We start from the raw sequence: 25,710 nt of genomic DNA on the forward strand, positions 1-25,710 counted from the left end.
ATTTAATTCACATGTTGCAAGGATAAAATGGGATCACACAATATACAGTTTCCTAGGGCTTCTTCGGTGAGAGGAAGGGATACGGACGTGGTGGAATGCATATAAATAAATTCATAGAATAATAGAGTTGGAAGAGACCACAAGGGCCATCCAGTCCAACCCCCTGCCAAGCAGGAAACACCATCAAAGCATTCCTGACAGATGGCTGTCAAGTCTCTGCTTAAAGAGCTCCAAAGAAGGAGACTCCACCACACTCCTTGGCAGCAAATTCCACTGTCGAACAGCTCTTACTGTCAGGAAGTTCTTCCTAATGTTTAGGTGGAATCTTCTTTCTTGCAGCTTGAATCCATTGCTCCGTGTCCGCTTCTCTGGAGCAGCAGAAAACAACCTTTCTCCCTCCTCTATATGACATCCTTTTATATATTTGAACATGAAGTTAATGGTGCAAGCTCATTTCCCCAGTTTTAGGATTATCCTTTTATTCACTGCGTGCCTGCAAAGGTTGTGTGCACTCTGTGCTCAATAATAGAAAATCTAAATTACATGCCTTGTTGTTGTTGTTGTTGTTGTTTAGTCGTTTAGTCGTGTCCGACTCTTTGTGACCCCATGGACCATAGCACGCCAGGCACTCCTGTCTTGCACTGCCTCCCGCAGTTTGGTCAAACTCATGTTCGTAGCTTCGAGAACACTGTCCAACCATCTTGTCCTCTGTCGTCCCCTTCTCCTAGTGCCCTCAATCTTTCCCAACATCAGGGTCTTTTCCAAGGATTCTTCTCTTCTCATGAGGTGGCCAAAGTATTGGAGCCTCAGCTTCACGATCTGTCCTTCCAGGGAGCACTCAGGGCTGATTTCCTTCAGAATGGATAGGTTTGATATTCTTGCAGTCCATGGGACTCTCAAGAGTCTCCTCCAGCACCATAATTCAAAAGCATCAATTCTTCGACGATCAGCCTTCTTTATGGTCCAGCTCTCACTTCCATACATCACTACTGGGAAAACCATAGCTTTAACTATACGGACCTTTGTCGGCAAAGTGATGTCTCTGCTTTTTAAGATGCTGTCTAGGTTTGTCATTGCTTTTCTCCCAAGAAGCAGGCGTCTTTTAATTTCGTGACTGCCTAGGTAATCCTAACGCTGAACTATGAGAAAAGCTTCACTTGGCAACATGAAGGACAACATGATCCTAAATAGAGGGGGTTTTTTTGGGGGGGGGAATGATGTGGTAGATCTACAACCGCATCCCAAGCCATGCCAGTTCATGCCAGCCAGGGCAGAAAGTTTGGACATTTTCACTCAACTTTCTGCAGGAGATCTAACAATGATAAGAATCCTAACCCTACAGCACACCCAACCATCTGGAAGGTATGGCAGCACTGTGCAAATTAAACTGAAAAAAACAAGAAAATATTCATAATTTCTCTTGGGTTCTCTTAATAATTTAGATACTTAATTTATTCTGCAATGTTAATTGTTTTGCACCATTTACTCTGGCTTTGCCAGGCACGGGTAGGGGGAAAGAGCCACACGGCAAACTGAATCCCTGCTCTCAGCTAAAGGGTAGGATTTGACTACTCTTCTGGCTCCTGAGATTTTTGCAGGCATTAAAAATACAAACCCTTAAAACATTTTTTTTTCCAGTCACAAGGGCTGTTTCTTTTTTAAACAGTTCATGTAATCACTGTGCATCATCAGAAGCCGAATTCTGGGCTCATCCCGATTTCTGCTTGTCCCGCCACTTCCCCCCTCGGAAACCCTCCATACAAGACCATATCACGCACAGCCTTCATGAAGATTGAAAAAATGAAAGAACCACAGTCTACTTCTCTCATTCATTTCACCAGCTCCTTTGACTATGCCTGAGCCCCCCTTCCCCCTTGGTTAGGTCTGCATTAAAGTTTTTGGTTTAAGAGCCACTTGTCTTCAACAGATGGTTGCAGTTAGCAGAATTCATTTATATGAGCAATTCTCTTTTCTTTTAAATTATGGTGGCAGGTCTTGTCTCCAGCACCATTTTGCCTAACTGTCAGATTCCCTGAAAATATTAATCATTACCACTGACTAGGCTTCTCATTTAGGAGTCTGAAGCACAAAAGCTGAACTAGAGAGAGAGCAGAAAATGTGGGGTCTGAATTCTGGGATGCCACGGATGCGCCAGCTCCCGTGGCTTGGTGGGCACCCATGGTAGAGACAGCTGCAGAGTTGAGAGCTCACATATGTCATGAAGTCAGGTCTTGTGATGTAAGCCAACGAGTGAGTCATGACGGAGATCATAAGCCTTTCCTGTTATAGCCCAGTGAGATTACTGGGGAACCATTCACTGAAATAGGAATAGATATTATTGGCCCAATGCCACAAGCCACAAAATCTGGCAAGAAGCATATTTTAATTGTTATTGATTATTGTACTCTCTTTTGTGAAATGATTCCGTTATCACAAATTAGTGCCCCTTTTGTGGCAAGAGCTTTATTAAGTGTTTTTTGTCGCTGGGGCTTACCAAAAACTATCGCCAGTGACATGGGTGGAAACTTCATGACCCGGTTAATGCAGCATATTTTTGAAATAACCAAAATTGAACATAGGACAAGCCCGGCGTCTTGTCATTGGTCCAATGGCTTAGTTGCAAGGTTGCATGTTGCTGAAATATGCTTTAGCTCATGGAAAAGAATGGGATCAGCACCTTATGTTTTTGATGTGCGCGTATCATGATTCAATGCAGGAAAGTCTGGGGTACTCCCCAAATGAACTAGTACCTGTATAAGGGAGGTCTTTGCACAATCCATTAAGTTGTTAAGACAACAATAGGAGGGAGTGTTGCAAACAAACCCTGTTCAAGATTATATGCAGAAGCTATGGACAGCCTTGAGTGATGTTTGGAATACTTTCCAAGAGAGTCTGAAAGTTGCCCAGCAGGTGCAAAAAAGTTAGTATAATAGAAATTCTACAGTGAGGGAGTTTGTTCCTGGAGCTAAAGTGTTGATTTTGAGTGGAGTTAAACTGCACAAATTTTGTGTGGATTGGGTGGAACCTGGAGAGGTGGTCAGGCCCTTGAGTACAGTTAACTATTTAGTAGCCTGCCCTCAGAAACACCCTAAACCTAAGTTTTACCATGTGAATTGTTTGAAGGAGTATCATGTGCGTGCTTTGACTGAGCAGTTTAACAATCATGACCAACCTGTTGATTTGTTAACTGAAATTATAAATACGGGAGGTTCAGAAAATGCAGTTTTTAGCCCTGCTATGAGGTTGTCTCAGCAGCAAGAGCTTATGCCATACTGGAAAAGTTTAATAATGTTTTTCCCTCAAGTAAACCTAGTAGTACACATTTAGATTTACATAGTATTAATACAGGATCTGCTTCTCTCATTGTAAATTACCCTTATCGTGTTTTAGAGCAACATCATAAAGAAATTGCTGATGAGATTCAAGCTATGTTACAGTTGGGAGTTATTAGGCCCACCTGTAGTTCTGGTGCTTAAGAAAGATTGGGGTATAAGATCTTCTGCACAATATAGACATCTAAATGCTATTATTGTTCCTGATCCTTTCCTCTTACCATGTCTTGATGATCTTATTGATCGTTGAGGAAGTGCTAATAAAGTTGCTGACTGTTTATCTGGAATTTATGTGGAGTATGAGAATTAAAGCTACTTTTAAATGGTATGTTTTATTCTGTACTTATGCATTACGGATATTTTCTCATGTATATTTCCTGTTTCGTAATTTTTTTTTTTGCTTGGTTATCGTTGGTTGTAAAATGGTTATAGTGAATATATTGTTTATGGCCCTGGTCTACTTGAAGATGGAAATTCAAACCTCAGAATTTCATCTTCAGAAGAAGAAAAAATGGATGCCATGAAGGAGTGTGTCAGAGGGCCTGGTATGGCTACTCTAGAGTAACGACTCCAGCATGGTCTTTTGAGGTTTTTATTAAGTGCTGATTATTTACAGTGTTCAGAGCAGTAAAAATGCATCCTTAAGGTGAGGTGTCTGAACTCCCGAATGGCGATTGGCGCGTTTTCTTCCAGCACCACAGCTTTGGCAGACCCAACCTCTTCCCCCTACGTTTGCGTCGCAATTCGGGAGTTGGGGGAATTGGCCTCCCCCCTGTGCGTCCAACTTCCTGTCCCACCTGCGGCCTGGGCTCCACAACCTTGCCTGAGCCTCGGACACCACTTCCTGACTCTCCGCTGGAGGCAGAGCTCTCCTTGCTCTCTCCCGCGCTTGGGGATGGGCTGGAACTTAAGATGGGAGGGACTTCCCTGTATCCCTCGTCCCTCACATCCATCCCCCTCCCAGGCTCCTCTCCCCCCCTTCCTAGTGGCTCTCCGCTTGCTGGGGACGAGTGAAACCCCAAGAAGTCTGTGGCATCCGAGCCTGTGGGTGTAAAAATTTCCCCCCAATCCTGCGATCTTTCTCCTTCCCCCTGAGAAGACGGGAATCCCAAGAAGTCAGTGGCGTCAGAGCTGGTGGGAGTAAAAATGTTCTGCCAGTCCTCTCCTGCCTCTGACGTCGTTTACCTCGGTGAAACCCACACCTCTTCTTCCGTGTCCTCAAATTCCGCTTCCCATCTCCATGGAGAGCTGCTGCCTGCTATCCCTTCCTCCTGCCCCTCCCCCTCTCCCTCCCTTTCCATGTGCCAGGGCTTGGGCCTGTGGGGGAACAGGGCGTGGAACTCTTCCACTAAAAATTCCTCAGGTACTCATTGTGGGACGGCGGAGTGTCCTCCCATGCTATCAGGTACTCCAGTCCTCTCACCCCTCTCCTTGAGTCTAAAATCTCAGTTGCCTCATTGAGCTGTCGGGCGTCTCCCGTCTCCCCCCCTCCCTCTGGAGGCTGATCGCTGTCCCTGAACCTGGTACTTTCCCTGTACGGCGACAGCAGCGATCTATGAAACACTGGGTGCACTCTCATGTCCTCCGGCAGTGCTAGCCTGAAGGCTACCGGGTTGACCTGTTGCGTGACCGTGAAGGGGCCCAGCCTCCTGGGTGCTAACTTCTTGCATCGCCCCCTGGTGGGAAGACCTTCCGAGGATAACCAAACCTTGTCCCCCACCCTGATGACCTCTCCCGGTCGCCTGTGGCGATCTGCCACCTTCTTGTACGCTTCCTTGGCCCTCTCCAAGTGTTCTTTGAGCTGCTGGTGCACCGTCTCCAGGTCCTCTGCCCAATCCTCTGCCTGTGGGCCCTCTTCCTCCTCCTCCCCCTCCCTCTCCGGGAAAGATCTGAGGTCGCGCCCGTAGTTGGCCTTAAAGGGCGACACCCCTGTGGAGACGTGCACCGCATTGTTGTAGGCAAATTCTGCCAGTGGCAGGCGATCCACCCAGTCCGTTTGCCTCTGGCTGACGTAACATCTCAGGTACTGCTGCAGAATGGCGTTGACCCGCTCCGCCTGTCCATTGGTTTGCGGGTGCCTAGCCGTCGACAAGCTGACCTCCACCTGCAGGAGGTTCATGAGCCGCCGCCAGAACCTGGAAACAAATTGGCGGCCACGATCCGAAATAACCCTTAAAGGCAATCCATGCAGTCTGAATACGTGGTCAACAAACAGTTTGGCCGTCTCTTCTGCCGAGACCGCCCTGGCACACGGTATAAAATGGCACATTTTGGACATGAGGTCCACCACCACCAACACTGCGGTCTTGCCCCTGGACGACGGCAGGTCTGTGATGAAGTCCATGGACACTACTTCCCACGGCCTGTGCGGTGTGGCTAAGGGCTCCAGCAAACCTGCTGGTGGCGCTCTGACCACCTTTGCTCGCTGGCAGGTGTCACATCCCCTTACATAATCCCGAACATCCTCCCGCACCCCTGGCCACCAGAAGTGTCTCATGACTAGGTGAGTGGTTTTGTCCCTTCCAAAATGACCCGCCGTTGGGTTGTCGTGCATCTGCTTGAGGGCCTTACCTCTCAGCTGTTTGGTTGGCAGGTACAGGGCTCCCTTGTAAAAAAGCAAACCCCTCCTTTCCTCAAAGTCTTTGGCCTGCTCCCCCCCCCCTCTCAATTCTCTGAAGATGCGGGTGGCAAATTCATCAGCTGCTGTCAGTGCTGTGAGTTCTGCCTCGCTCACCACTGCTGCTCCGCAGGACCATGCTGATGGGGGGAAAATATGCCTGGGTGCCGGTGGCAACTCCTCCTCCATGTACTCTGGCTTGCGGGAGAGGGCATCCGCCCTGACATTCTGCTCTCCCGGGATGTAGTGGATGGAGAAGTTGAAGTTCGAGAAGAACTCTGCCCACCGTATCTGCCGCTGGTTGAGCACCCTGGCAGTTCTCCAGAACTCCAGGTTCTTGTGGTCTGTGCACACCTGGATGGGGTGCTTGGCGCCCACCAGGAAGTGTCGCCAGTGCTGGAACGCAGCGTGGATCGCGAGAAGTTCCCTGTCAAACACTGTGTAGTTGCGTTCCGGCTGGGTCAGCTTCCTGGAGAAGAAGGCACAGGGTCTCCACTCTCTGTTGGCGTCCAGTTGCAACAGAATCGCTCCCAGAGCCTTGTCCGAAGCATCTGTCTCCAGGCGTAGGGGCGCATCCTGCACCACGTGGAACAGGTACTGGTCTGAAGCGAATACCCTCTTGAGGCTTTCGAACGCTGCTTGCGCCTCTGGTGTCCACCGGAACTTCTGCTTGCCTCTCAGGCAGTCGGTGATAGGAGCCGTGACGCGAGAGAAGTTCTTGATGAACTTCCTGTAGAAGTTCGCGAAGCCTAGTAGGCGTTGGGCATCTTTGCGCGTCCTGGGGCTGTGCCAGTCCAGGATGGCCTGCACCTTGTCCTTGTCCATCGCCAGCCCCTTGTCTGACAGCTTGTAGCCCAGGAAGTCCACTTCTTTGGTGTGAAACTTGCACTTCTCCAGCTTCACATACAGGTGGTTGTCCTTCAGGTGCTGCAACACCTCCCTGACATCCTTCACATGCTGCACTGGGTCATTGGAGTAGATAAGGATGTCATCCAGAAAGACCAAGCAGTTCTTGAAGAGGAGGGATCCCAGGACGTGGTGCATGAAGGCCTGGAAGCATGCTGAGCCCCCTTGCAACCCGAAGGGCATCACCAGATATTCAAAAGAGCCCAGAGGCGTGAACATCGTGGTTTTCCATTCATCACCCTCCCGGATCCTAATCAAGTTGTACGCCCCTCTTAGGTCGAGCTTGGTGAAGATCTTGCCCCTGCGTGCCGCTGTCAGGAGATCATCCACTCTGGGCATGGGGAAAGCCACTGGCTCTGTCACCGAATTCAGCCGTCTAAAATCCACCACAAGACGGCGCTGTTGCGTGTCTTTCTTGTCCACCCAGAAGACCGGGCTGCCCCCTGCTGCCTTACTTTCTCTGATGAACCCCCGCTTGAGGTTCTTGTCGATGAAAGCGCGCAGATCCTCCAGTTCCTGATCTGACATGGCGTACAGCTTGGCTGGGGGTATAGTTGCCCCTGGCACCAGGTTGATCTGGCAGTCAAAAGGCCTGTGTGGGGGTAGGTGGTCGGACTCTGCTTCGCTGAAGACCTCCTGCAGGTCCCAGTACGGCTTGGGTATTGCCTCACCCCCCTTGACGTGCATGGTGGCCACCGTGGCTATCGGAGGCCCCTCCCCTGGTTGGTGCTGCATGCAATGTTCCAGACAAAAGTCCGATCCAAAAGTGATGCATCTCTGGTGCCAACTTATGGAGGGGTCGTGGCGCGTCAGCCAGCTCATGCCCAAAACGATGGGGGGGTCTGAGATGGTTGTGACGTTGAAAGCCAGTGTCTCTGAGTGCCTTCCCACCGTCATTCTCATGGGGGGGGGGTTTGATGCGTGATGGCCCCTCCCAGCAGCTCTCTGCCGTCAATGGTGGCCACGTGCAGGGGAAAATCCAGCTGCAGAAGTTGGATCTGGTGCTCTTCCGCAAAGTTTCTCGAGAAGAAGTTGGCTGAGGCACCACTGTCAATTAAGGCGAGGACTGTCAGGGGATAGCCATTTGGGAGCGTGAGCGTGACTTCTAGAACCACTCCTGCTCTGGGAGGGGTGGGCTGGCTGTGCTCCTCTCTGTGCGGGTGGGCGGGCGGGGGCTGTTGTCTGCTGACTGTGCCTGGCTGCTCCCCCTTGTCTCCTGCAGCCAGGCTGTCTCGTTTCCCTGCTGTGGTGCTGCGTCAGCTGGGGAAGGTACAACCGTTCCCGCCTTTCCTTGCCACTCTCTGCGATGAGGGCAGTCCCTGACGCGATGCCGGGGGGAGTTGCAGAGAAAGCAATTCCCGCCTCTTCCCTCCTTGCGTCTTGGCGCCGCCGGGGTTTGAAAAGCCTGCGCGCGCGCTCCTCCGATCTCCATCGGTTCCGGCTCTGGGCTTGGCCTGGGCGGGTGTGGGGGCGGGCCCTGGGGTGGGGTTTGGTGATGTGGTCTGTCCTGGGAGCGTGGGAACCAAGGTTTTGCTGCGCGCGTCGCTTGTTTGTCATTCCATCTGGATTCCTGTCTCACCCCCACCGCTAGCGCCGCTTTGCTTAACTCATCCATAGTTCGCGGTTTGGGACCTCTTGCCAGCTCATCCTTAACGTCTGCGTGCAAACCCATGTAGAAGGCTGATTTCACTGGCTCACTTTGCAGATCCCACCCCAGTTTGTGCACCAGCATGGTGAATCTCGCCCAGTAGTCCCTAACTGTCGATTTTCCTTGTGTTAAGTTATGAAGCTCCTCTTTAGTGGCCTCCATTTCACTGTCACTAGCGTACATTATTTTTAAAGCTTCTAGAAATAATTTTGCGTTCTTCATGCAAGGATTTTTTTGCGCGATGAGCGGTCTTACCCATTCTCGGGCGGCCCCCGTCAAATGCTCTATGATAAAGGAGACTCTGTGCGCGTCATCTGGGAATTCTGCTGCATGCAATTCCAGCGCATAATTTATTTCTGTCTCGAATCCTAGGTACTCCCTAGGGTCGCCGCTAAACTTGGTGACTAGGCTCTGTCCCCTTCTCACTTGGACTAGCTGCGGCTGGGGCACCCCCCCCCCCCACCTCTAGCGGCTTTCTCCTCTTCCAACTTTTTCTGTAGGTCCAAAACCATCACCCTTAGCTGTTTCTCAGTCTCCTCTTTTGTCCTCACCTGGTCCACCAGCTTGTTCAGCTCCTCCTGCGCCCCTCGCGCTTCCTCCTGAGCGGCATGCAATTGCTGCTGTGCGTGCGCTGTGAGGTTCTGCAGCTCCTGCTTCGCTGCTTCGGCCTCCAGCCTCCAATGCTCAGCCTCTTGAGCGCTCATCGCTGCACTCCAAAGTAGCCAAAAAAAAAGATTCGGGAGTTGCTGTCAGAGGGCCTGGTATGGCTACTCTAGAGTAACGACTCCAGCATGGTCTTTTGAGGTTTTTATTAAGTGCTGATTATTTACAGTGTTCAGAGCAGTAAAAATGCATCCTTAAGGTGAGGTGTCTGAACTCCCGAATGGCGATTGGCGCGTTTTCTTCCAGCACCACAGCTTTGGCAGACCCAACCTCTTCCCCCTACGTTTGCGTCGCAATTCGGGAGTTGGGGGAATTGGCCTCCCCCCTGTGCGTCCAACTTCCTGTCCCACCTGCGGCCTGGGCTCCACAACCTTGCCTGAGCCTCGGACACCACTTCCTGACTCTCCGCTGGAGGCAGAGCTCTCCTTGCTCTCTCCCGCGCTTGGGGATGGGCTGGAACTTAAGATGGGAGGGACTTCCCTGTATCCCTCGTCCCTCACAGAGTGATTCTGCAAGCAGGTATCACTGGGTGGGGCCACTCATGTAGGTGGGAATAATTAGTCTCCAAAGTGGGGGCTGGCCAGCTACTAGCATCTTCCAGTCCCTATAAATCTTCAAGTTAACTCGCCAAAAGGGGGGAGAGAACACGCTGTAGATTAGACTGCCATTTGATGTCTGTAGCTGGTGCCAGAAGAGACGCCAATAAAGCCTGGTAACCTGTTCGGTTGGAGAAGGAACTGGCAAACCACTCCGGTATTTTGCCAAGAAAACTCCATGGACATAAAAAAGGGAGAAGCTTTGAGAAGGAAGTGAGAGTTTCCAAGCCATGCTCTGGTTCATGGGGTCACGGAGAGTCGAACACGACCAAGACGACTAAGCAACAACAAAACCCATTTGGTGCCTACGTGTGAGTTATTAGCAGTTTGGAGGGAGGACTTGGGAAAGCGACCCCCTCCTTGACAGTATATGTGTATACCTTATCTAGATGGGAAGTGCATCCTGGTCCTTCGTCCAGTGCTGGTTCAGCAGGTGTCCACGTACAAGAAGAACTTGCTTTTTTTCTGCGGAAACTGAATTGTGCTCTGAGGAAGTGAGAGCACTTGCACATTTTAGAAAGGCTGGCATAAAAAGGCACAAAGAATGGGAGGATGACTATGGGAAGAGATAATATTTGAAGAGGAGATATTGCTTCCTAGAGCGACAAGAACTACAAAGGCAGACATTGTCATCTTCCCAGAAAAGTGCAGCACGGCCACCTACTTAGCAATTCCCGATTGATGTCTAAATTTGAATTTGGAGACAAAACAGAGTGTGGCAGGAGATGCTTCAGCTTCACAGCTTGTAGGAAACAAGCAAGAAAAATCAATATTTGGTGAGATGTCCGTAGGCAGTGTTTCAGTTACACAACCAGTTGGAAATCTCCAGCAGCAACCAGCCTTGGCTTCTACATCAACCAGACCCTGTGAATAGGCTGCATCTGACAGTCAGCATCATGGAGAACGGCACTTAGATCCTACTCATCGGGAGCTGCAACACTCCAGAAATATGGTATGTGATAATAATCTACTCCACCCTGCTGGGAGCGTAGCTGCCAAGTCTCCCATTTTTCGCGGGAAACCCCCATATTTAAACCTGTTTCCCGCTGTTATCCCGAATAGAGAAAAATCCCGTAAATCCCCCGGATTTCCTGCCTGCCAGGGAGGCTCCTTCTGCGCATGTCTGGACATGCACAGAACCGATTTCGGGTGCCGCTCTGCCCATGTCTGGGCACCAAAAATCGGGCAGCACCGGCACCGGAAGTTGCTTCTATGCATGTCCAGACATAGAAGCGGCTTCCAGTGCCGCGCCGCTGCTGATCCCAGATTTTTCTTACCGGGAGTTGGAGGGTATGGCTGAGAGCCTGGGGGCCCTGCTCTTGCCTCTCTCCACCTGGCGGGGGGGCGGGGGGCGACAAGCTTCTTTGGACTGCTGCTGCTGCCCAGCAAGGACCACCCTGCTGAGTGCCTGAGGGCCCTGCTCTTGCCTCTCTCCATATGGCTGGGGGGGGGGCTAATAGGCTTTTTTGGACTGCTGCTGCTGCTGCTGCTCAGCAGAGAGGGCTGCTTCTTTTAAATTGTTTTTATATCCTTTTACATTCTTTTTAGTGTTTCAAGTGTTTTTACCTGAGCTGCAAGGGTACTTGGTGGGATGGGCTTGGGAGGAGAGGAGCGGGGGAGAGGAGGGGGAGGCCCAATTACAGTGGTTCTGGGTAGAGGGAGGTATGGCGTGAGAGATGGGGCAGGCTGGGTAAGGGTCACACAGCCCAGGCAGTTAGTGACTGTGCCTTATGCCAGCCCCTCCTCCAACCTGGGGAACTGCGGTTGCCATATCAGCCAGCCCTCAGGTCTACAACTGCTGATGTTGAATGCCAGGTCGGCCCAGAATAAAATCTCCCTCATCCATGATTTGATTCATTTTTCTCTTGGAAGCCGCCCAGAGTGGCTGGGGAAACCCAGCCAGATGGGCGGGGTATAAATAAATTATTATTATTATTATTATTATGTATCGTTTCAAAGAATTTATACACGGCTTTGATTATTATACAGTGGTACCTCGGTTTATGAACACAATTGGTTCCGGAAGTCTGTTCATAAACTGAAGCGTTCATAAACTGAAGCAAACTTTCCCATTGAAAGTAATGGAAAGTGGATTAATCCGTTCCAGACGGGTCCGCGGAGTAAGCGTTCATAAACTGAAGCAAACTTTCCCATTGAAAGTAATGGAAAGTGGATTAATCCGTTCCAGACGGGTCCGCGGAGTACTTAAACTGAAGCGTTCATAAACTGAAGCATGGGTGTAATTGGTTCCGGACGTCTGTTCATAAACTGAAGCGTTCATAAACTGAAGCAAACTTTCCCATTGAAAGTAATGGAAAATGAATTAATCCGTTCCAGATGGGTCCGCAGCGTTCATAAACTGAAAATTCATAAACCGAGGTGTTCATAAACCGAGGTTCCACTGTATATAAAACACACACACACACACACACACACACACCTCACAGTGGCATACAAAAAGCATAAAACAATAAAATGATCACTAATTAACATTAATAACAATAATGTAAAACTTTTGAACGAGCAGGAGGGGGGGTGAGCGCTTCTTCTCCCTGGTCTCCTAGAACTCCCTCCTGCCTGTCCGTGGCACCTTGGTTGTGGTCAGAAGTGGGATACAAACCTATCATACAGAATGATGCCACAGATAACAAAATTGCACCACAGTGAAAATTCATTCCTGAAGTTGAATCTCACTATCGGCAGTCGCAGCTCCAACGAAGTCACTTACTGAACAGCTCGAGTTTAATGGGCGGCATTTATTTATTTATTCCTCCCTCCCGACAGCAGACAGGAAGAAAAAGAACAGATGGTGCAAGAAACAAATTAGGCTGCCAGTTTTAGAATACAGTATCACACCAAGTGATAAAAGAAAGAATCCCTTTAACGAAGCATTAGTATACAGTACTTCATTGTGCAACCCCTTTATCTGATCATTTTGAAACCTCACACATGGCTTATCTGCTGCTTTTCAAAGACGGGAAGCAATATTTCTATTCAAACAAAATTCAGGATGGCAACACAAGGTATCTTTGTGTGCGTGAAGCATGCAGTGTAAGCCTACATTGGTTTACTCGGAAGTAAGTCCAAGCCCTGTTGAACTCGGTGCCACTTAATGCCTGACTTGTGGCCACAGCCCACCCCCTCCTGCTGCTTAGGGTTAAGGAGTACAGCTTCCCTGGAAGCTCCTGGCACCTCAGACTTTTTAGAGAATAAGTACTGAGGGCAGAGAAATACTGATCTGAGTTTCAAAGGATCTCATGCATGCAGCCGTGCAGTTTCAATTAAATGCTGTCACTGGAAATCACCTCAAGGGGATGTCATTCGCTGTGAGTGTACAATAATTAGACTTCAGTGGAACCCTTGGAGTGATATTTATTAAAGCCAAAAACAATTAACCAAGGCTGCATTTTATCAATTTTAACAAACACAAGCAAAATCTTGTATGTTAATGGCAACAAGAAACACAGCAACAAACGTCAAGGAGAAAGCAGCAGGGAAACCGAGTTGTTCCTGCAAACAGAGCGCTTTCTTTCCGTTTAAATCGCAGCTTGCTTGGGGGGAAAAGAGAAGTCAGAAAACCTACGCAGGGTAATGTCTTGGGCTGCAGATGTGGGAGAACCAGCTTTAAGCCAGTATAAATCCCATGGCTTTGATCCTGCAAACCTATGGATCAGTCTTGGAGCTTAGCCCTGATTGACCTCATGTCATGATACAGTAAGGCTACATCACTGTCTTATCTCGATAGTCTAAAAGGGAAGCTCACACGGCATTACACAGCCTAAAAGGTCAAAACAGTCCAATGGCTGCCTATTAAGCTTGTCAAGGATGGAGTGACTACTCTTGAGTAACGACCTTCCACATTATTTACAGTGTAACGGACTGCTGATTCCATGTCTACCTGCTCGTGTCAGATTCCTGCACTGCCCCCCTCCGCGTTCTTGACCAACATAAAAGCCTCGGAACTGAGAAGCGCCTCCCTTTCCTCCTCCTCCTCAATTCCGGCGTCGGGGGGACGGGTCTTCTGTCTGACCAATTCCTGTCCTCTCTGTCCGCCTCTCTTTCCTCCTGCCTATGGAGCAGGGGCTCTTGGATGCTGCCAGAGCCCTGGCACTCCCTCTCCGTTCCCTGACTCCCTCCATCAGACCCTTCACTCTCATGACTGCTGGGAGACGGGCTGCTTCGATGAAGGGGGGGGTTCTCTATAAGCCCTCCCCCTTACAAAGCTGATTCAAGACTCTACGCGAGCACCATATAAGGCATCAAGGAGACAATTGTTGGATACCTATTATTATTTATTACTATTATTTCTATTACCACCCTTCATCTTAAGGTCCCACTGGGCAGGGGTCCATTTTCTCCTCACAATCAAAAAATGTTTCCGTGTATTTCCAGGACACCCTCCTCCTTGCTTTGTCTTAATACCCAAAGCTGCCCACTTCCCTCTGTCAAACTACCTGTGGTAAATGGGACGTGGGTAGTGCTGTGGGTTAAACCACTGTGCCGCTTGGGCTTGCCGATCGAAAGGTTGGCGGTGGTTTGAATGCCCACGATGGGGTGAGCTCCCTTTCCTCAGTCTCAGCTTCTGCCAACCTAGCAATTCGAAAGCACGTCAAAGTGCAAGTAGATAAATAGGTACTGCTCCGGTAGGAAGGTAAACGGCATTTCTGTGCACTGCTCTAGTTTCACCAGAAGTGGCTTAGTCATGCTGACCACGTGACCTGGAAAAACTGTCTGCAGACAAACACCAGCTCCCTTGGCCTATAAAGCGAGATGAGCGCTGCAACCCCAAAGTTGTTCGCGACTGGACTTAATTGTCAGGGATCCCTTTACCTTTACCTGTGGTAAAGTGAAGCTATAAAGTTTACCTCCAAGCAGAATGATGGGCAAGAATTTTGCCACAAACAACAACCAAGCATCATATGCAATCCTTTAGTCAAAAGAGAGCACATTTCTATGCATTTGGTTCAATACACCAGCTGAGTCCCCAAGGACTCGAGGTGAACCATAACATAAGTTATTTCAAAGTAACACATAGCTTGTCACTTGCTATTACTGAAATGGGCTATGCCGAAGCAAAGCACGGATACCTACGAAAGCATAAATCCTGGAAAGCGGAACTCAAGTCAAGGAGCAATCCTCCTCAGGTTTTCCACATGGAAAATAAAGGAAATCTTTTCTAACTAAGGACCATTGTTCCAAATTTAACTCCTGCAAAAGGTTAATCCCTTTGGAACAAGCAGATGCCTTGACATACACATACACACAGCACGAGCTTATATTTTCAGAAATGCTTTCCATACCTCGCAGCGCTCAGCAGAAACAGGTATGCTAGAACCAAGGAGATTACCCAGCTTGTTTTGGGAAACAACAGTCCTTATTGTGTGACCCCTCCTGATAATAGCAGGTCTCCAGTTTATTTGACATTTCCAAGCACACCTGAAATATCAGGCTTATTAAAGGAAATAGGCGCTTCCTATTGAAAAACAAGAATACCCCTAATGGAATAGCTTTCTCTCACTCACCATGAGGATCTAGCAGGGAGGTACTTTCTTAAATTCCCAAATATGTTTCTATTAATTTCCCCTTGCCTATTGGAAATTAACACATAGCATTTTTCTAGCACTTTATTAATGTACTCATAGGCATACAATATCTCAGCAATGCTTAAAATAGCTCTGCCACATAAATCAGTTTTGTTATCATCCTTCAGTTGTGGAGGGAAGAGCAGCTCACCTAACGAGCGCATAAAGGAGACAACATTTAACCTAGATTTCCTGGTACTATGCACCACCTCAGAAGACAGGCCACTTAAGAGGCCCACACTGATCCTCAGGAGAAGAGACAAAGCTGGAGAGAAGGCAAGCCTCTGCCCCCTCATGGCTCCCTCTACACCAGGAAGGAGGAGCTGCTAGCCAGTCCAAGGGGGAAAGGGCTCTTAAGAAGCAACACCATGACCAAGTTTCTGGTAGAGCAGCAGGAGGAAAATGAAGCTGGATCTAGACCCATCCAAGAAGCAATTCATTTAAACACATTGTAAACTCACACAGGGAAATCTGGTTGGGAAAGAGGGGACTCCACAGCGCCATCTGACGTCACAGTGTTATATTGCAGATACAACACATATAAAAACGCTTTTTCTTTACCAACTTAGCTAAGTCAGTAAGGGGGGGGGAGCCAATGACTACTTTCCCCCTGAATGTTTGACTAAAGTCTCACCCACAACCAGCTTCTCTGCATATCCACAAGGACTGGTACAACGTTTCCCAGGGCACAAGAACTAGAACTGGATGTAAAGGCATGAACAGAAGCACACGCTCTCAGCCATGGTCTACAAATCACATGGCAAAACATAGTCACATCTATGTATGTAGCATGTTATCGAGAGATGAAGGTAAAAGGTAAAGGAACCCCTGACAGTTAAGTCCAGTCACAGACAACTGTGGGGTTGTGGCGCTCATCTCGCTTTACAGGCCAAGGGAGCTGGCGTTTGTCTGCAGAGAGTTTTTCTGGGACTAAGCCACTTCTGGCGAAAGCAGAGCAGCACACGGAAAACGCTGTTTACCTTCCTGCCGGCGCGGTACCTATTTATCTACTTGCACTTGGACGTGCTTTTGGTTGGCTCCTGCTACGTGGGCAGGAGCTGGGACCGAGCAGCGGGAGTTTAACCCGTCGCGGGGATTCAAACTGCCAACCTTTTGATCGGCAAGCCCAAGAGGCTCAGTGGTTTAGACCACAGCGCCACCCGTGTCCCATTATTGAGAGATTAGACATTTGAAAAAAACGGGGTACTGTATATATTTTTCAGCCTGTCTTTAATTTTTTTAAAAAAACTAATTTACAGACAGAATATATTAGCAAAGTTATGACTAGTTCAAAAGGAAGCAAGTGAAGCTATGCAGATTTACACACAGAGAACAGTAGAAATATGAATCAAGCAGCCCCACACTACAGATCGGCTTCCCATGCACCCATGCCATTGGGTCAAGGAATGAAGCATGCGAATCAAGAGGTAGGAGTCTGAGGGCCAAGTGAATCCGCCCAAACTTTTCGTTTCATTGCCTGAACATTTTAACTTCATTTTTTTAAATTGTTTTATTGAATTTTATAAAAAGAAAGGAATCACATCCATATAATTGTACATTGTTATAACATCCATTTTTTAAAAAAAAGACAAAAAAGAAAAAAGAAAAAAATAAATAAAGGAAAAAAAGAAGAAAACAACAACACAGCATCATATACGTTCCATTTTTTTCTCATTTTGGTAGGGGACTTCCCCGAGTCCCCCTTCTAACGGTTCATCGCATAACATTCTTGGCAAGTTCTATATCTTATTTTCCAAACCCACCATAATTACAATTACAACATCCTTTCCTCAATTTTACAACTCATTATAATATTCTAACCTATTTTCAATTCTATCTCACTTAATTTCTTAACCTGCAACTTCACAATTGCTTATAATTCTCCTCATACATCAATTCTACAATATTTTTTATAATAAATTCTAAATTTCTTCCATTCCTCTTCCACCTTCTCCTCTCCCCTGAACATTTTAACTTCAAGCTTTGCCTACTAACTTCAGTTTGCTCATACAGAACCATGAGAACACCATTCTTATAATTATTATTTATTGAATTTATATACCGCCCTATACCCGGGGGTCTCACTAAGCTGCAATATTCTTGCTGGAAATAATGCAGCAACAACTGAAATAAAATACGGGCAAGTGATTAATCGGGCAAAGGTGAGGAAGCTCCAGACCAGGCATCCCCAAACTACGGCCCGGGGGCCGGATGCGGCCCAATTGGCCTCCCAATCCGGCCCGCGAAAGGTCTGGGGATCGGCATGGTCATTATGCACTTTTTAAAAAATTTCCCAGCGAGAGCCATTTTACCCCCCTGCGTCGCCTCTTCCTCGCCGCCAGGAGCCTGCGCCTGTCCTGAGCGCAGCAGCAGCGCCAAGGAAGGGAAGCATGGCACGGGCTCCTCCTGGGCGCCGCCTGTGGCTGCTCCTCCTCCTAGTGGCGCAGCGTCTCTCTCCTTCTCCGAGGACTCCGCGCCGCACCTCCTTCTCCTTTCCCCTGCGCTGGGTTCCGCTCAGTCGAGCTTCACCCACCAGCGCGCGCACAGCTCTTGCTGGTCCCGCGGTGTGTGCGCTGATGGCGAAGCTTGACTGAGCGGAACCCAGGGCTGGGGAAAGAAAAAGGAGGCGCGGTGCGGAGTCCTCGAAGAAGAGAGACGCAGCGCAGCTTCTCAGCCCGGAGGAGAAACCTTCCCTCCTCCGCAGCTCGCTTTAAAGCAGCGAAGCTGGGCAGGAGCCGGGCTGCTCGTTCCTCCCCGCCCCTTTGCTGCCTCCCCCAACTGCGGCTCCTGTGCCTGCGCTTGCGAGAGGCAGCAGCAGGACAGGAGCCTTTTCGGGCTTGCAAGAGCAGGCAGAGGAGCCCAGGGGGTGCCCAGGAAGGCGGTGGGAAAAAGCGGCGCTGCGCCTTTAAGAGGCTCTGAACGGAGCTCCTGGCTCGCCCCTCCTGCCTCCGCTTGGCTGCTTCCGCTCGCTCGGCTGCTTCAGTCAGCTCCTCAGCCCCAGAGCCGAGTCCAAAAGGCAGCTCCACTGACTTTTCTCCTCCTGGCTCCGCAGCCCTGGGCAGCAACTGACAAAGGAGACCTGCCTAATCTGCCCTAGGACCCCAAAATATCAATCTCCCGCTTTTTGTGTGTTTTTTCATCCCGGTGTTTATCTCATTCATCTCTTAAGGCAGCTGGGTGGCTCCCCCCTCTCTCAGTGCCAGGCTAAGAGCTTAGTTACTTTGCAGTAAGTTCAACGGGAATCAGGTAGGGCTGCCCATGAAACGTGGCTAAAGCCATTTGTCTCTTCCAATGTTTTTTATGATGATGAAATTCAGTTTTAAACTTTCAGATACAAAGTTCCCCCTTCCCCTCTCCAGACGCCAAAGACCAGTACAGTTATAGTTTTTTGCCATCTGTTTTTAGAGCAATACTGTATTATAAAGAATTAATGGTGTCACTTTGGACTGCTTTGAATGAATGTGGCAGCATCTCCCTCCCTGACCCCACACCCCCAGTCTTCGCTCAGTGAAGGCAGCATCTCCCTCCTTGACCCCACACCCGAGGGAGAGGTGTGCCCGTGGGGGGCTGAGCCGCCTCTTAACAACTCTGGAAAATGGAGTCTCTGTCCCTCCGGACTCTCTCTCTCTGCTGCCCACCCTGAGAGAAACATGGGGTGGGGTGGGGCGCAGCAGGGGTCCTTGCGCCAAAAAAAATATATAGTCCGGCCCAGCACAGGGTCTGGGGGCGGTGGACCGGCCCCCGGCTGAAAAAGTTTGGGGACCCCTGCTCCAGACAAACGAATCCTGAGCATGCTTTGCCCCAGCCAGCAAAGACCCGGCAGTTGGATTTGCCTCAGCTGTAGAGCTCCGGGTCTGGCACCTCATCTTGTTTACAGTCTTAAGAACCGGTTGGCATGGGATTTGATCAAAGTCAAATTAAAAGTCAACTGAATTTTAATTTTCTAAGTTTTTGTATTGTTCTCTGCTAACCTAACACAATTTAAATGTGAAATAATAGGAACATAACACAAGTAACCTATTAAACACATGACAGAGTACCTTAGCTATGCTTTTCATGGAAGGTATTATCGGCTTAATAGGTAACAGACCACATTTCACTTTGTAATTTAACTTTAAAAAGGTGTCACTTTCTATAAAATAAGCAAACAAGACGAGGCTGCTTAGCTTTGTTTTGGTCTTGCTACTCTGAGCAAAAGGGAGAGATGTACATTCTTGGCCTGAAGGGAAAACCTGCAAGTTCAGAAACGCAGGCATGGGCCCTGAGAACTCATCTGGAGGTTAGTTTCATACCCTCATTTTCAGCACACCCAGCTTCCAGAAACTAGTTTAAAACATGGTGAAATACAAGATATGCCTTCACTGCAGAAACTCAAGCACAGGAAGATGTCAAGGGGAAACCATGAATATTACCCATCAGAAATATTTTGAGTTGCACATTTTTGTCATTGGTCATTATATATATGCCTAGGCTTGTAAATACTAGACTTACAGAGCCCGCCCAGCTCCCAGGATCCCTCTGGGCACCATTTTTTAACTCCCCAAAGGAAATAATAGATAAATTCAAGGTTTTAGAGGAGCAAGTGGAGCAGGTAAGCTATAGAGTTGAAGCTGCAAAGCCTATAAAGGGGTTGCACTCAACACTAATCTCAGGGCAGCATGGGCCAGAATACTCCAGGATAGATGTATGTCCTCTAGTGGCAATGGGTGCAGTGACAGTTTGACCGGGAGGAACAGAAGTTGCAAATACAGTGGTACCGGCTGTGGACAGGATCTGTTCTGGAGGTCCGGTCAGATGCTGAGGTTTCTGCAACCTGAGGAGCGCTTCTGCGCATGCACGCACGGCAAAACCCAGTAAAATACTTCCGGGTTTGCCGCTTTCGCATCCCAAAGTTTACGTAACCAGAGAGTTATGTAACCGAAGGTACTAGTGTAGTAATAAAAGCAGAGGAAGCAGGCGACAGTTAAAGCACTGTGAAAAGTGCCTGTGATTTCAGCCTGTGTGATTCCCAGCAAACTTCATTGGGCTCTTCTGCTGACCTCTGACCGGTTTGGTCCTTTGGCTTTTGCATTGCCTCTTGCCCACAAGCACAACCAGCCCATGGCTCTTTATATAGATACAGACTGTTTGTTGAGCCCTAATAATGTTTTGACTATGGTCTGGAGAGCGACCCTAGTCATCCATCAATCCGTTTCATTTTTGAACATAAACATAACGTGGATTGTTGCAGTGCGTAACTGACAGTCCATTCATATCTCATCCAGACTTTTGTCTTTCTTCACATTAATTATTTCTTAACTGAACTATTTTATTCTTTTCCCTTTCCTTCCCCCCCTCCCCACATTGCAGGGGGTTGGACTAGATGACTCTTGCGGGGCGGTCCCTATACAATTCTAAGATTCTATGAAAAGGAAGAGGCCCAATCCATTTCTCATTGCCACTTGGCAACCTTAGCAAAAGAATACTGATGTCTCTCACCGCTGCATGGGCTTTGTTTCAAGAGCTATTTCCCTTGCACTTTGGCAAGCTATCTCTACGGCTGCACAAGGGCTTAACAACACAAATTCTCTCGGCAGCCCTGTATGCTCACTGAGCCTGAAAGTCATCACTGCCAGAACTTCAGATGACTTCATCAGCCAGTGGCTAAGGCGGTCTTCATTTCACAGCACAAACTGTGCAAAACGGGCTTCCTTAACACTTTAAATGAGCATTTACCCCCAAAAAAGAAAGAAAAAGAAGCAGCGAGGGATTAAGTTCTTGCATTCTTTGGAACATCTTGACAATGTTGGGAGAAACAGACCATGTGCTTATTCACTCCAAACATCTTGCTGGATGGATGCCTTTCATAAAGTAGCAAGAGAAATGTCCCATTTCTAAGTCACTCAGACATGGATTCCTTTGTGTGGACATTTCTAGTAGCCAGAGATTTATTACAGTTTATTTCATACAGGAATAAACGGCAACAAATCTCATGCAATATAAGGATCGATGGGCCATAAAACTGCCACGTTTTATGACAGGTAGACATCTAAAGGACAGAATGAAAAGAATGCTTTCTATTAGGAAAAGGAACCCAAACTAGCTGCTGTGACATAAACCCCAATAAGAAACATATTGCACTGCCTCTTATCTCTGTGGCATCTGGAAGCAAAGGCTTTGACAAACACACACAGTTGACTCTGCATACATGCTGATACAATTTTCACTAATTTGATCTACTTTAACTGCTATTGGTTCATTGTAACATTTTAGCAAAAGGACCTCCTTTAGGCAAGTAGCAGAACCAAGCACTGAAATTGTCCCTGGACTGCCTTGCTTTTAAATGCAGTAGAGAGAGTTTCATATTTGAGAGTTCTTCCAAGGAAAGCAAAATGACATGCTGGAAATAATCAGATTGATATGGTCAGCTGCGGCACCCAAGACAGAGCCGACTATTGAGTAACAGTGTCCACACAGAGTCACTGGAAATCAAAATTCATGTGGTGGCCAAACATGAAAAAGTATGTTAAGCAACAGATGATCAGCAATTAGAAGATTTCCCAGGGGAGCCTATTACATTCCCAAAACTGAATGACCTCTACAATGGAATGTTTAGGATTCACTGAGCACATTTATCAGGAACTTAACCCTGTGCAAGCCTCACCGAAATGCTGGAATCTTGTGCATGACCCATTCATTTCAATGGAATGAATTTCCTCTTCCCTGGGAGCGATGGGACTCGATGACATTCCATCAATCTCGGAGGGAACTTTATGGCAAAAACATGGGTGTCCCCTTATAAATACTGCAAGCAGCCATGCTTCTGCCATATAGCTCCTCTAGGAGGGATGGAATGTCATCAAGTCCTGTCCCTTTGGTGGGTCACAGTGGGCTTGCTCCTCTACTCATTTCAAAGTATGCGCTCCATCAGCTGCTCAGGTGATGGGTGGCTTAAAGACTAATCTGAAGCTTTGTAAATGGAATTTTAAAATAAACCAACAATTGCAGTGCTGGAGCACTCTGGCTGCACTGTGAGTAATTACCACTACGACTACAATGGTTTTACTTTTCTATTTCCACATGGATTTTACAGGATATTCCCTTTGCAATCCACATGGAAACAAGACAGAGTGGACGTAGTCCCATCTTCATGTTGAACTGGGATGTTCGTTCCTAGTCTGAGTTTTCCAACAGCTCTTGGCTCTCTGCTGTTTTATGTTTATTTCCAGAGCTATTATGCCTCCCCAAAGGCTCTATGAAGCACGCCATCCTTTTAAACTTATACCTAAAGTAAGTGATGCTGACCAAGTCTAAGAAGGGTGGTGGTGGTGGTCAAGATGGGGACAGGGATGGAGATGAGGAAGGCTCAGAAGGTGAGTGTCAGGGTTGTTGTGACTACTCTTGAGTAACGACCTTCCACATGCTTGTCTTTCAGATGTTTTTATCAGTGCACATTATTTACAGTGTAACAAACTGCTGGTTTCATGTCTACCCACTCGAGTCAGATTCCTGCACTGCCCCCCTTCGCATTCTTGACCAACATAAAAGCCTCGGAACTGAGAAGTGCCTCCCTTTCCTCCTCCTCCTCAATTCCGGCGTCGGGGGGACGGGTCTTCGGTCTGACCGATTCCTGTCCTCTCTTTCCGCCTCCCTCTCTCCCTGCCTATGGAGTAGGGGCTCTTGGATGTTGCCAGAGCCCTGGCACTCCCTTTCCGTTTCCTGACTCCCTCCATCAGACCCTTCGCTCTCATGACTGCTGGGAGACATGCTGCTTTGGATGGGGGGGTTCTCTATAAGCCCTCCCCCTTACAGTGAGCCAGGGAATTTTTTTTCTTCAGAGGGAGGTGCAGAGGTTTCTTTCTTTCTCTTTCTCTCTCCCCGCCCCCCCGGTCTTTCAACCACCCAGCTTTACAGAGTGGAGCAAGCTTCCAAATAGGATACTGGGAAGTTCACAGAGGGTTGGGTATTCCTTAAGGCCACCTGGTCTGAGACCATTCAAAGCCCCAAGGGAAGGGGAGAAGAATGATGCTTGGAGAACTGCCACCACCCAGCTCACATAATGGACCTTCCTTCTTCCAATGTTCACCAAAGGGGCTTCTGAAAAACCATCTGGTCTGAGGGGATCTAGAAGCAGCAGCAGCAGCACTTTCTTCTAAACACAGTTGCCTGTTCTGCTGTTGTTATGTGAACCATGTTGTGAAGGCAGTACATAAATACCACCATGCCATCAAGCACTTTAAATTGTCCCAGGACACAAAAGGGAAGAAAATCATAAATTCTGTGCACCACACACCTGCCAATAGTCTTTGCTGCTGCATTCTGGAGCTCTCATTTCTGAACATTTCCCCAGAGCAACCCCAGGTTGACTGCATTGTGCCAGTCTAATCTGGAAGTTACCAGGGTGTGAATGACAAAAATTAGACCAGCAGTCAGTAACCTTTTTCAGCTGTGGGCCGGTCCACCATCCCTCAGACCATGTGGTAGGCCAGACTATTTTTTGGGGGGGGGGAAATGAATGAATTCCTATGCCCCACAAATAACCCAGAGATGCATTTTAAATAACCCAGAGATGCATTTTAACACGCTGATTCCTGGACCGTCCATGGGCCAGATTTAGAAGGCGATTGGGCCGCATCCGGCCCCCAGGCCTTAGGCTGCCTACCCCTGAATTAGACCTTTCTGTAAGAAGTTGCAGTTGGCTTACCAGCCTGAGATGCTACAAGCAGAAGGGAGATGAAACCTCTCAAAAGTTTATCTAAGAAGTTTGGGGTGGGGGGGTCTATAACACCCCACCCTGCCTGCCATGCACAAACAATGTTGCAAAGCAATGTTTAGTCTGGGGCAGGGGTTCCCAAACTAAGGCCCGGGGGCCTGATGCAGCCCAATTGCCTTCTAAATCCGGCCCGCGGACGGTCTGGGAATTAGCATGTTTTTACATGAGTAGAATGTGTTCTTTTATTTAAAGTGCATGTCTGGGTTATTTGTGGGGCCTGCCTGGTGTTTTTACATGAGTAGAATGTGTCCTTTTATTTAAAATGCATCTCTGGGTTATTTGTGGGGCATAGAAATTCATTCATATTTTTTCCCAAAATATAATCCGGCCCCCCACAAGGTATGAGGGACAGTGGACCGGCCCCCTACTGAAAAAGTTTGCTGACCCCTGGTCTGGGGCATTGAGGAGTGTGCAAAATTGTGACCAGGCTGCTGCTGCTACAGTACTAGTACTGTCAGTAGTAGTAGTAGTAGTAGTAGTAGTAGTAGTAAAGATTGGGGAAAGCATTTGTACTACTCTCCCTGCTAATGATGATTTCCACATCCCTGAGAAACTATGGGGTATTTATCCACCTGGTAAAACGATCTCCCCAATTCTCTGCCCACCCATAGAGTGGAGCCCCGTGAAAGGTTTTTTGGACACAGCTCTGATGGGAAGCACTCCTGGGCACCAATGCCATCCACACATCCAGGAGAAGGCTTGGGTCAAAGAGCAACGGTGAACCCCATCTTTAAAGTCCCATTCAGAACAGATTGAGTCCTGGCCCCAAAGGCAACCACTCGCCCAGCCATTAACAAGTTTGCCTTCACTAGGTAAAGTTTTACGACAGTGCCACCTTGAATAAAATATTGGGGTGGGGGCAGGTAAGCCCCACCCCACATAATCAATTTGAATGGCCATGCCCATCAACTTTGGGGGGCCCTGCCCCCTCTCCATCATTAGGTGCCTCCCGTGTGACCAACATTAGCCAATCACATGAGAATTACTAGAGAACTCTCTAGAATTCAGTTACCAACCAATCATATTTAAATACATAGTAATGTGTATAATTTCAGTTATATATATTCAGTTTTCACAATACAGTGGTACCTTGGTTCTCAAACTTAATCTGTTCCAGAAGTCCGTTCCCAAACCAAAGCGTTCCAAAACCGAGGTGCGCGTACCCATAGAAAGTAATGCAAAATGGATTAACCCGTTTCAGACTTTTAAAAACAACCCCTAAAACAGCAGTTTAACATGAATTTTACTGGTATCTTATGAGACCATTGATCATAGCTGCCAAGTTTTCCCTTTTCTCGCGAGGAAGCCTATTCAGCATAAGGGAAAATCCCTTAAAAAGGGATAACTTGGCAGCTATGCCATTGATCCATAAAATTAAAGCAATAATCAATGTACTGTACTATAAAATAAATAAGACAGTATTGTAGATGTTAAAAATTAAAATTATTTCCCCCCCTAACCTGCACTGATGATAGTCATTGTTTGGATGGGGAGCTTTTATCCATTTCCACAGTCACACAATCAATCAATCAATCAGTAGCTGAACTGGGTTCCACATAGTCAGAAAAACAAATTAACCAAAAAAGCCTCAAAAACAAAAACGCAAAATAAATA

At 48.0% G+C, this 25,710-nt stretch overlaps 1 protein-coding gene across 1 annotated transcript in view; it reads right to left on the reverse strand.

Annotated features, from left to right (window-relative positions):
- The window catches only part of SEMA3A (semaphorin 3A), a 196,935-nt gene that overhangs the window by 153,471 nt on the left and 17,754 nt on the right, over positions 1-25,710 (reverse strand). The gene's annotated exons all lie outside the window — the stretch shown is intronic.

The sequence above is a fragment of the Zootoca vivipara genome, chromosome 5 (assembly GCF_965207765.1).
Source record: "Zootoca vivipara chromosome 5, rZooViv2.hap1.1, whole genome shotgun sequence".
Lineage (NCBI taxonomy): Eukaryota > Metazoa > Chordata > Lepidosauria > Squamata > Lacertidae > Zootoca > Zootoca vivipara.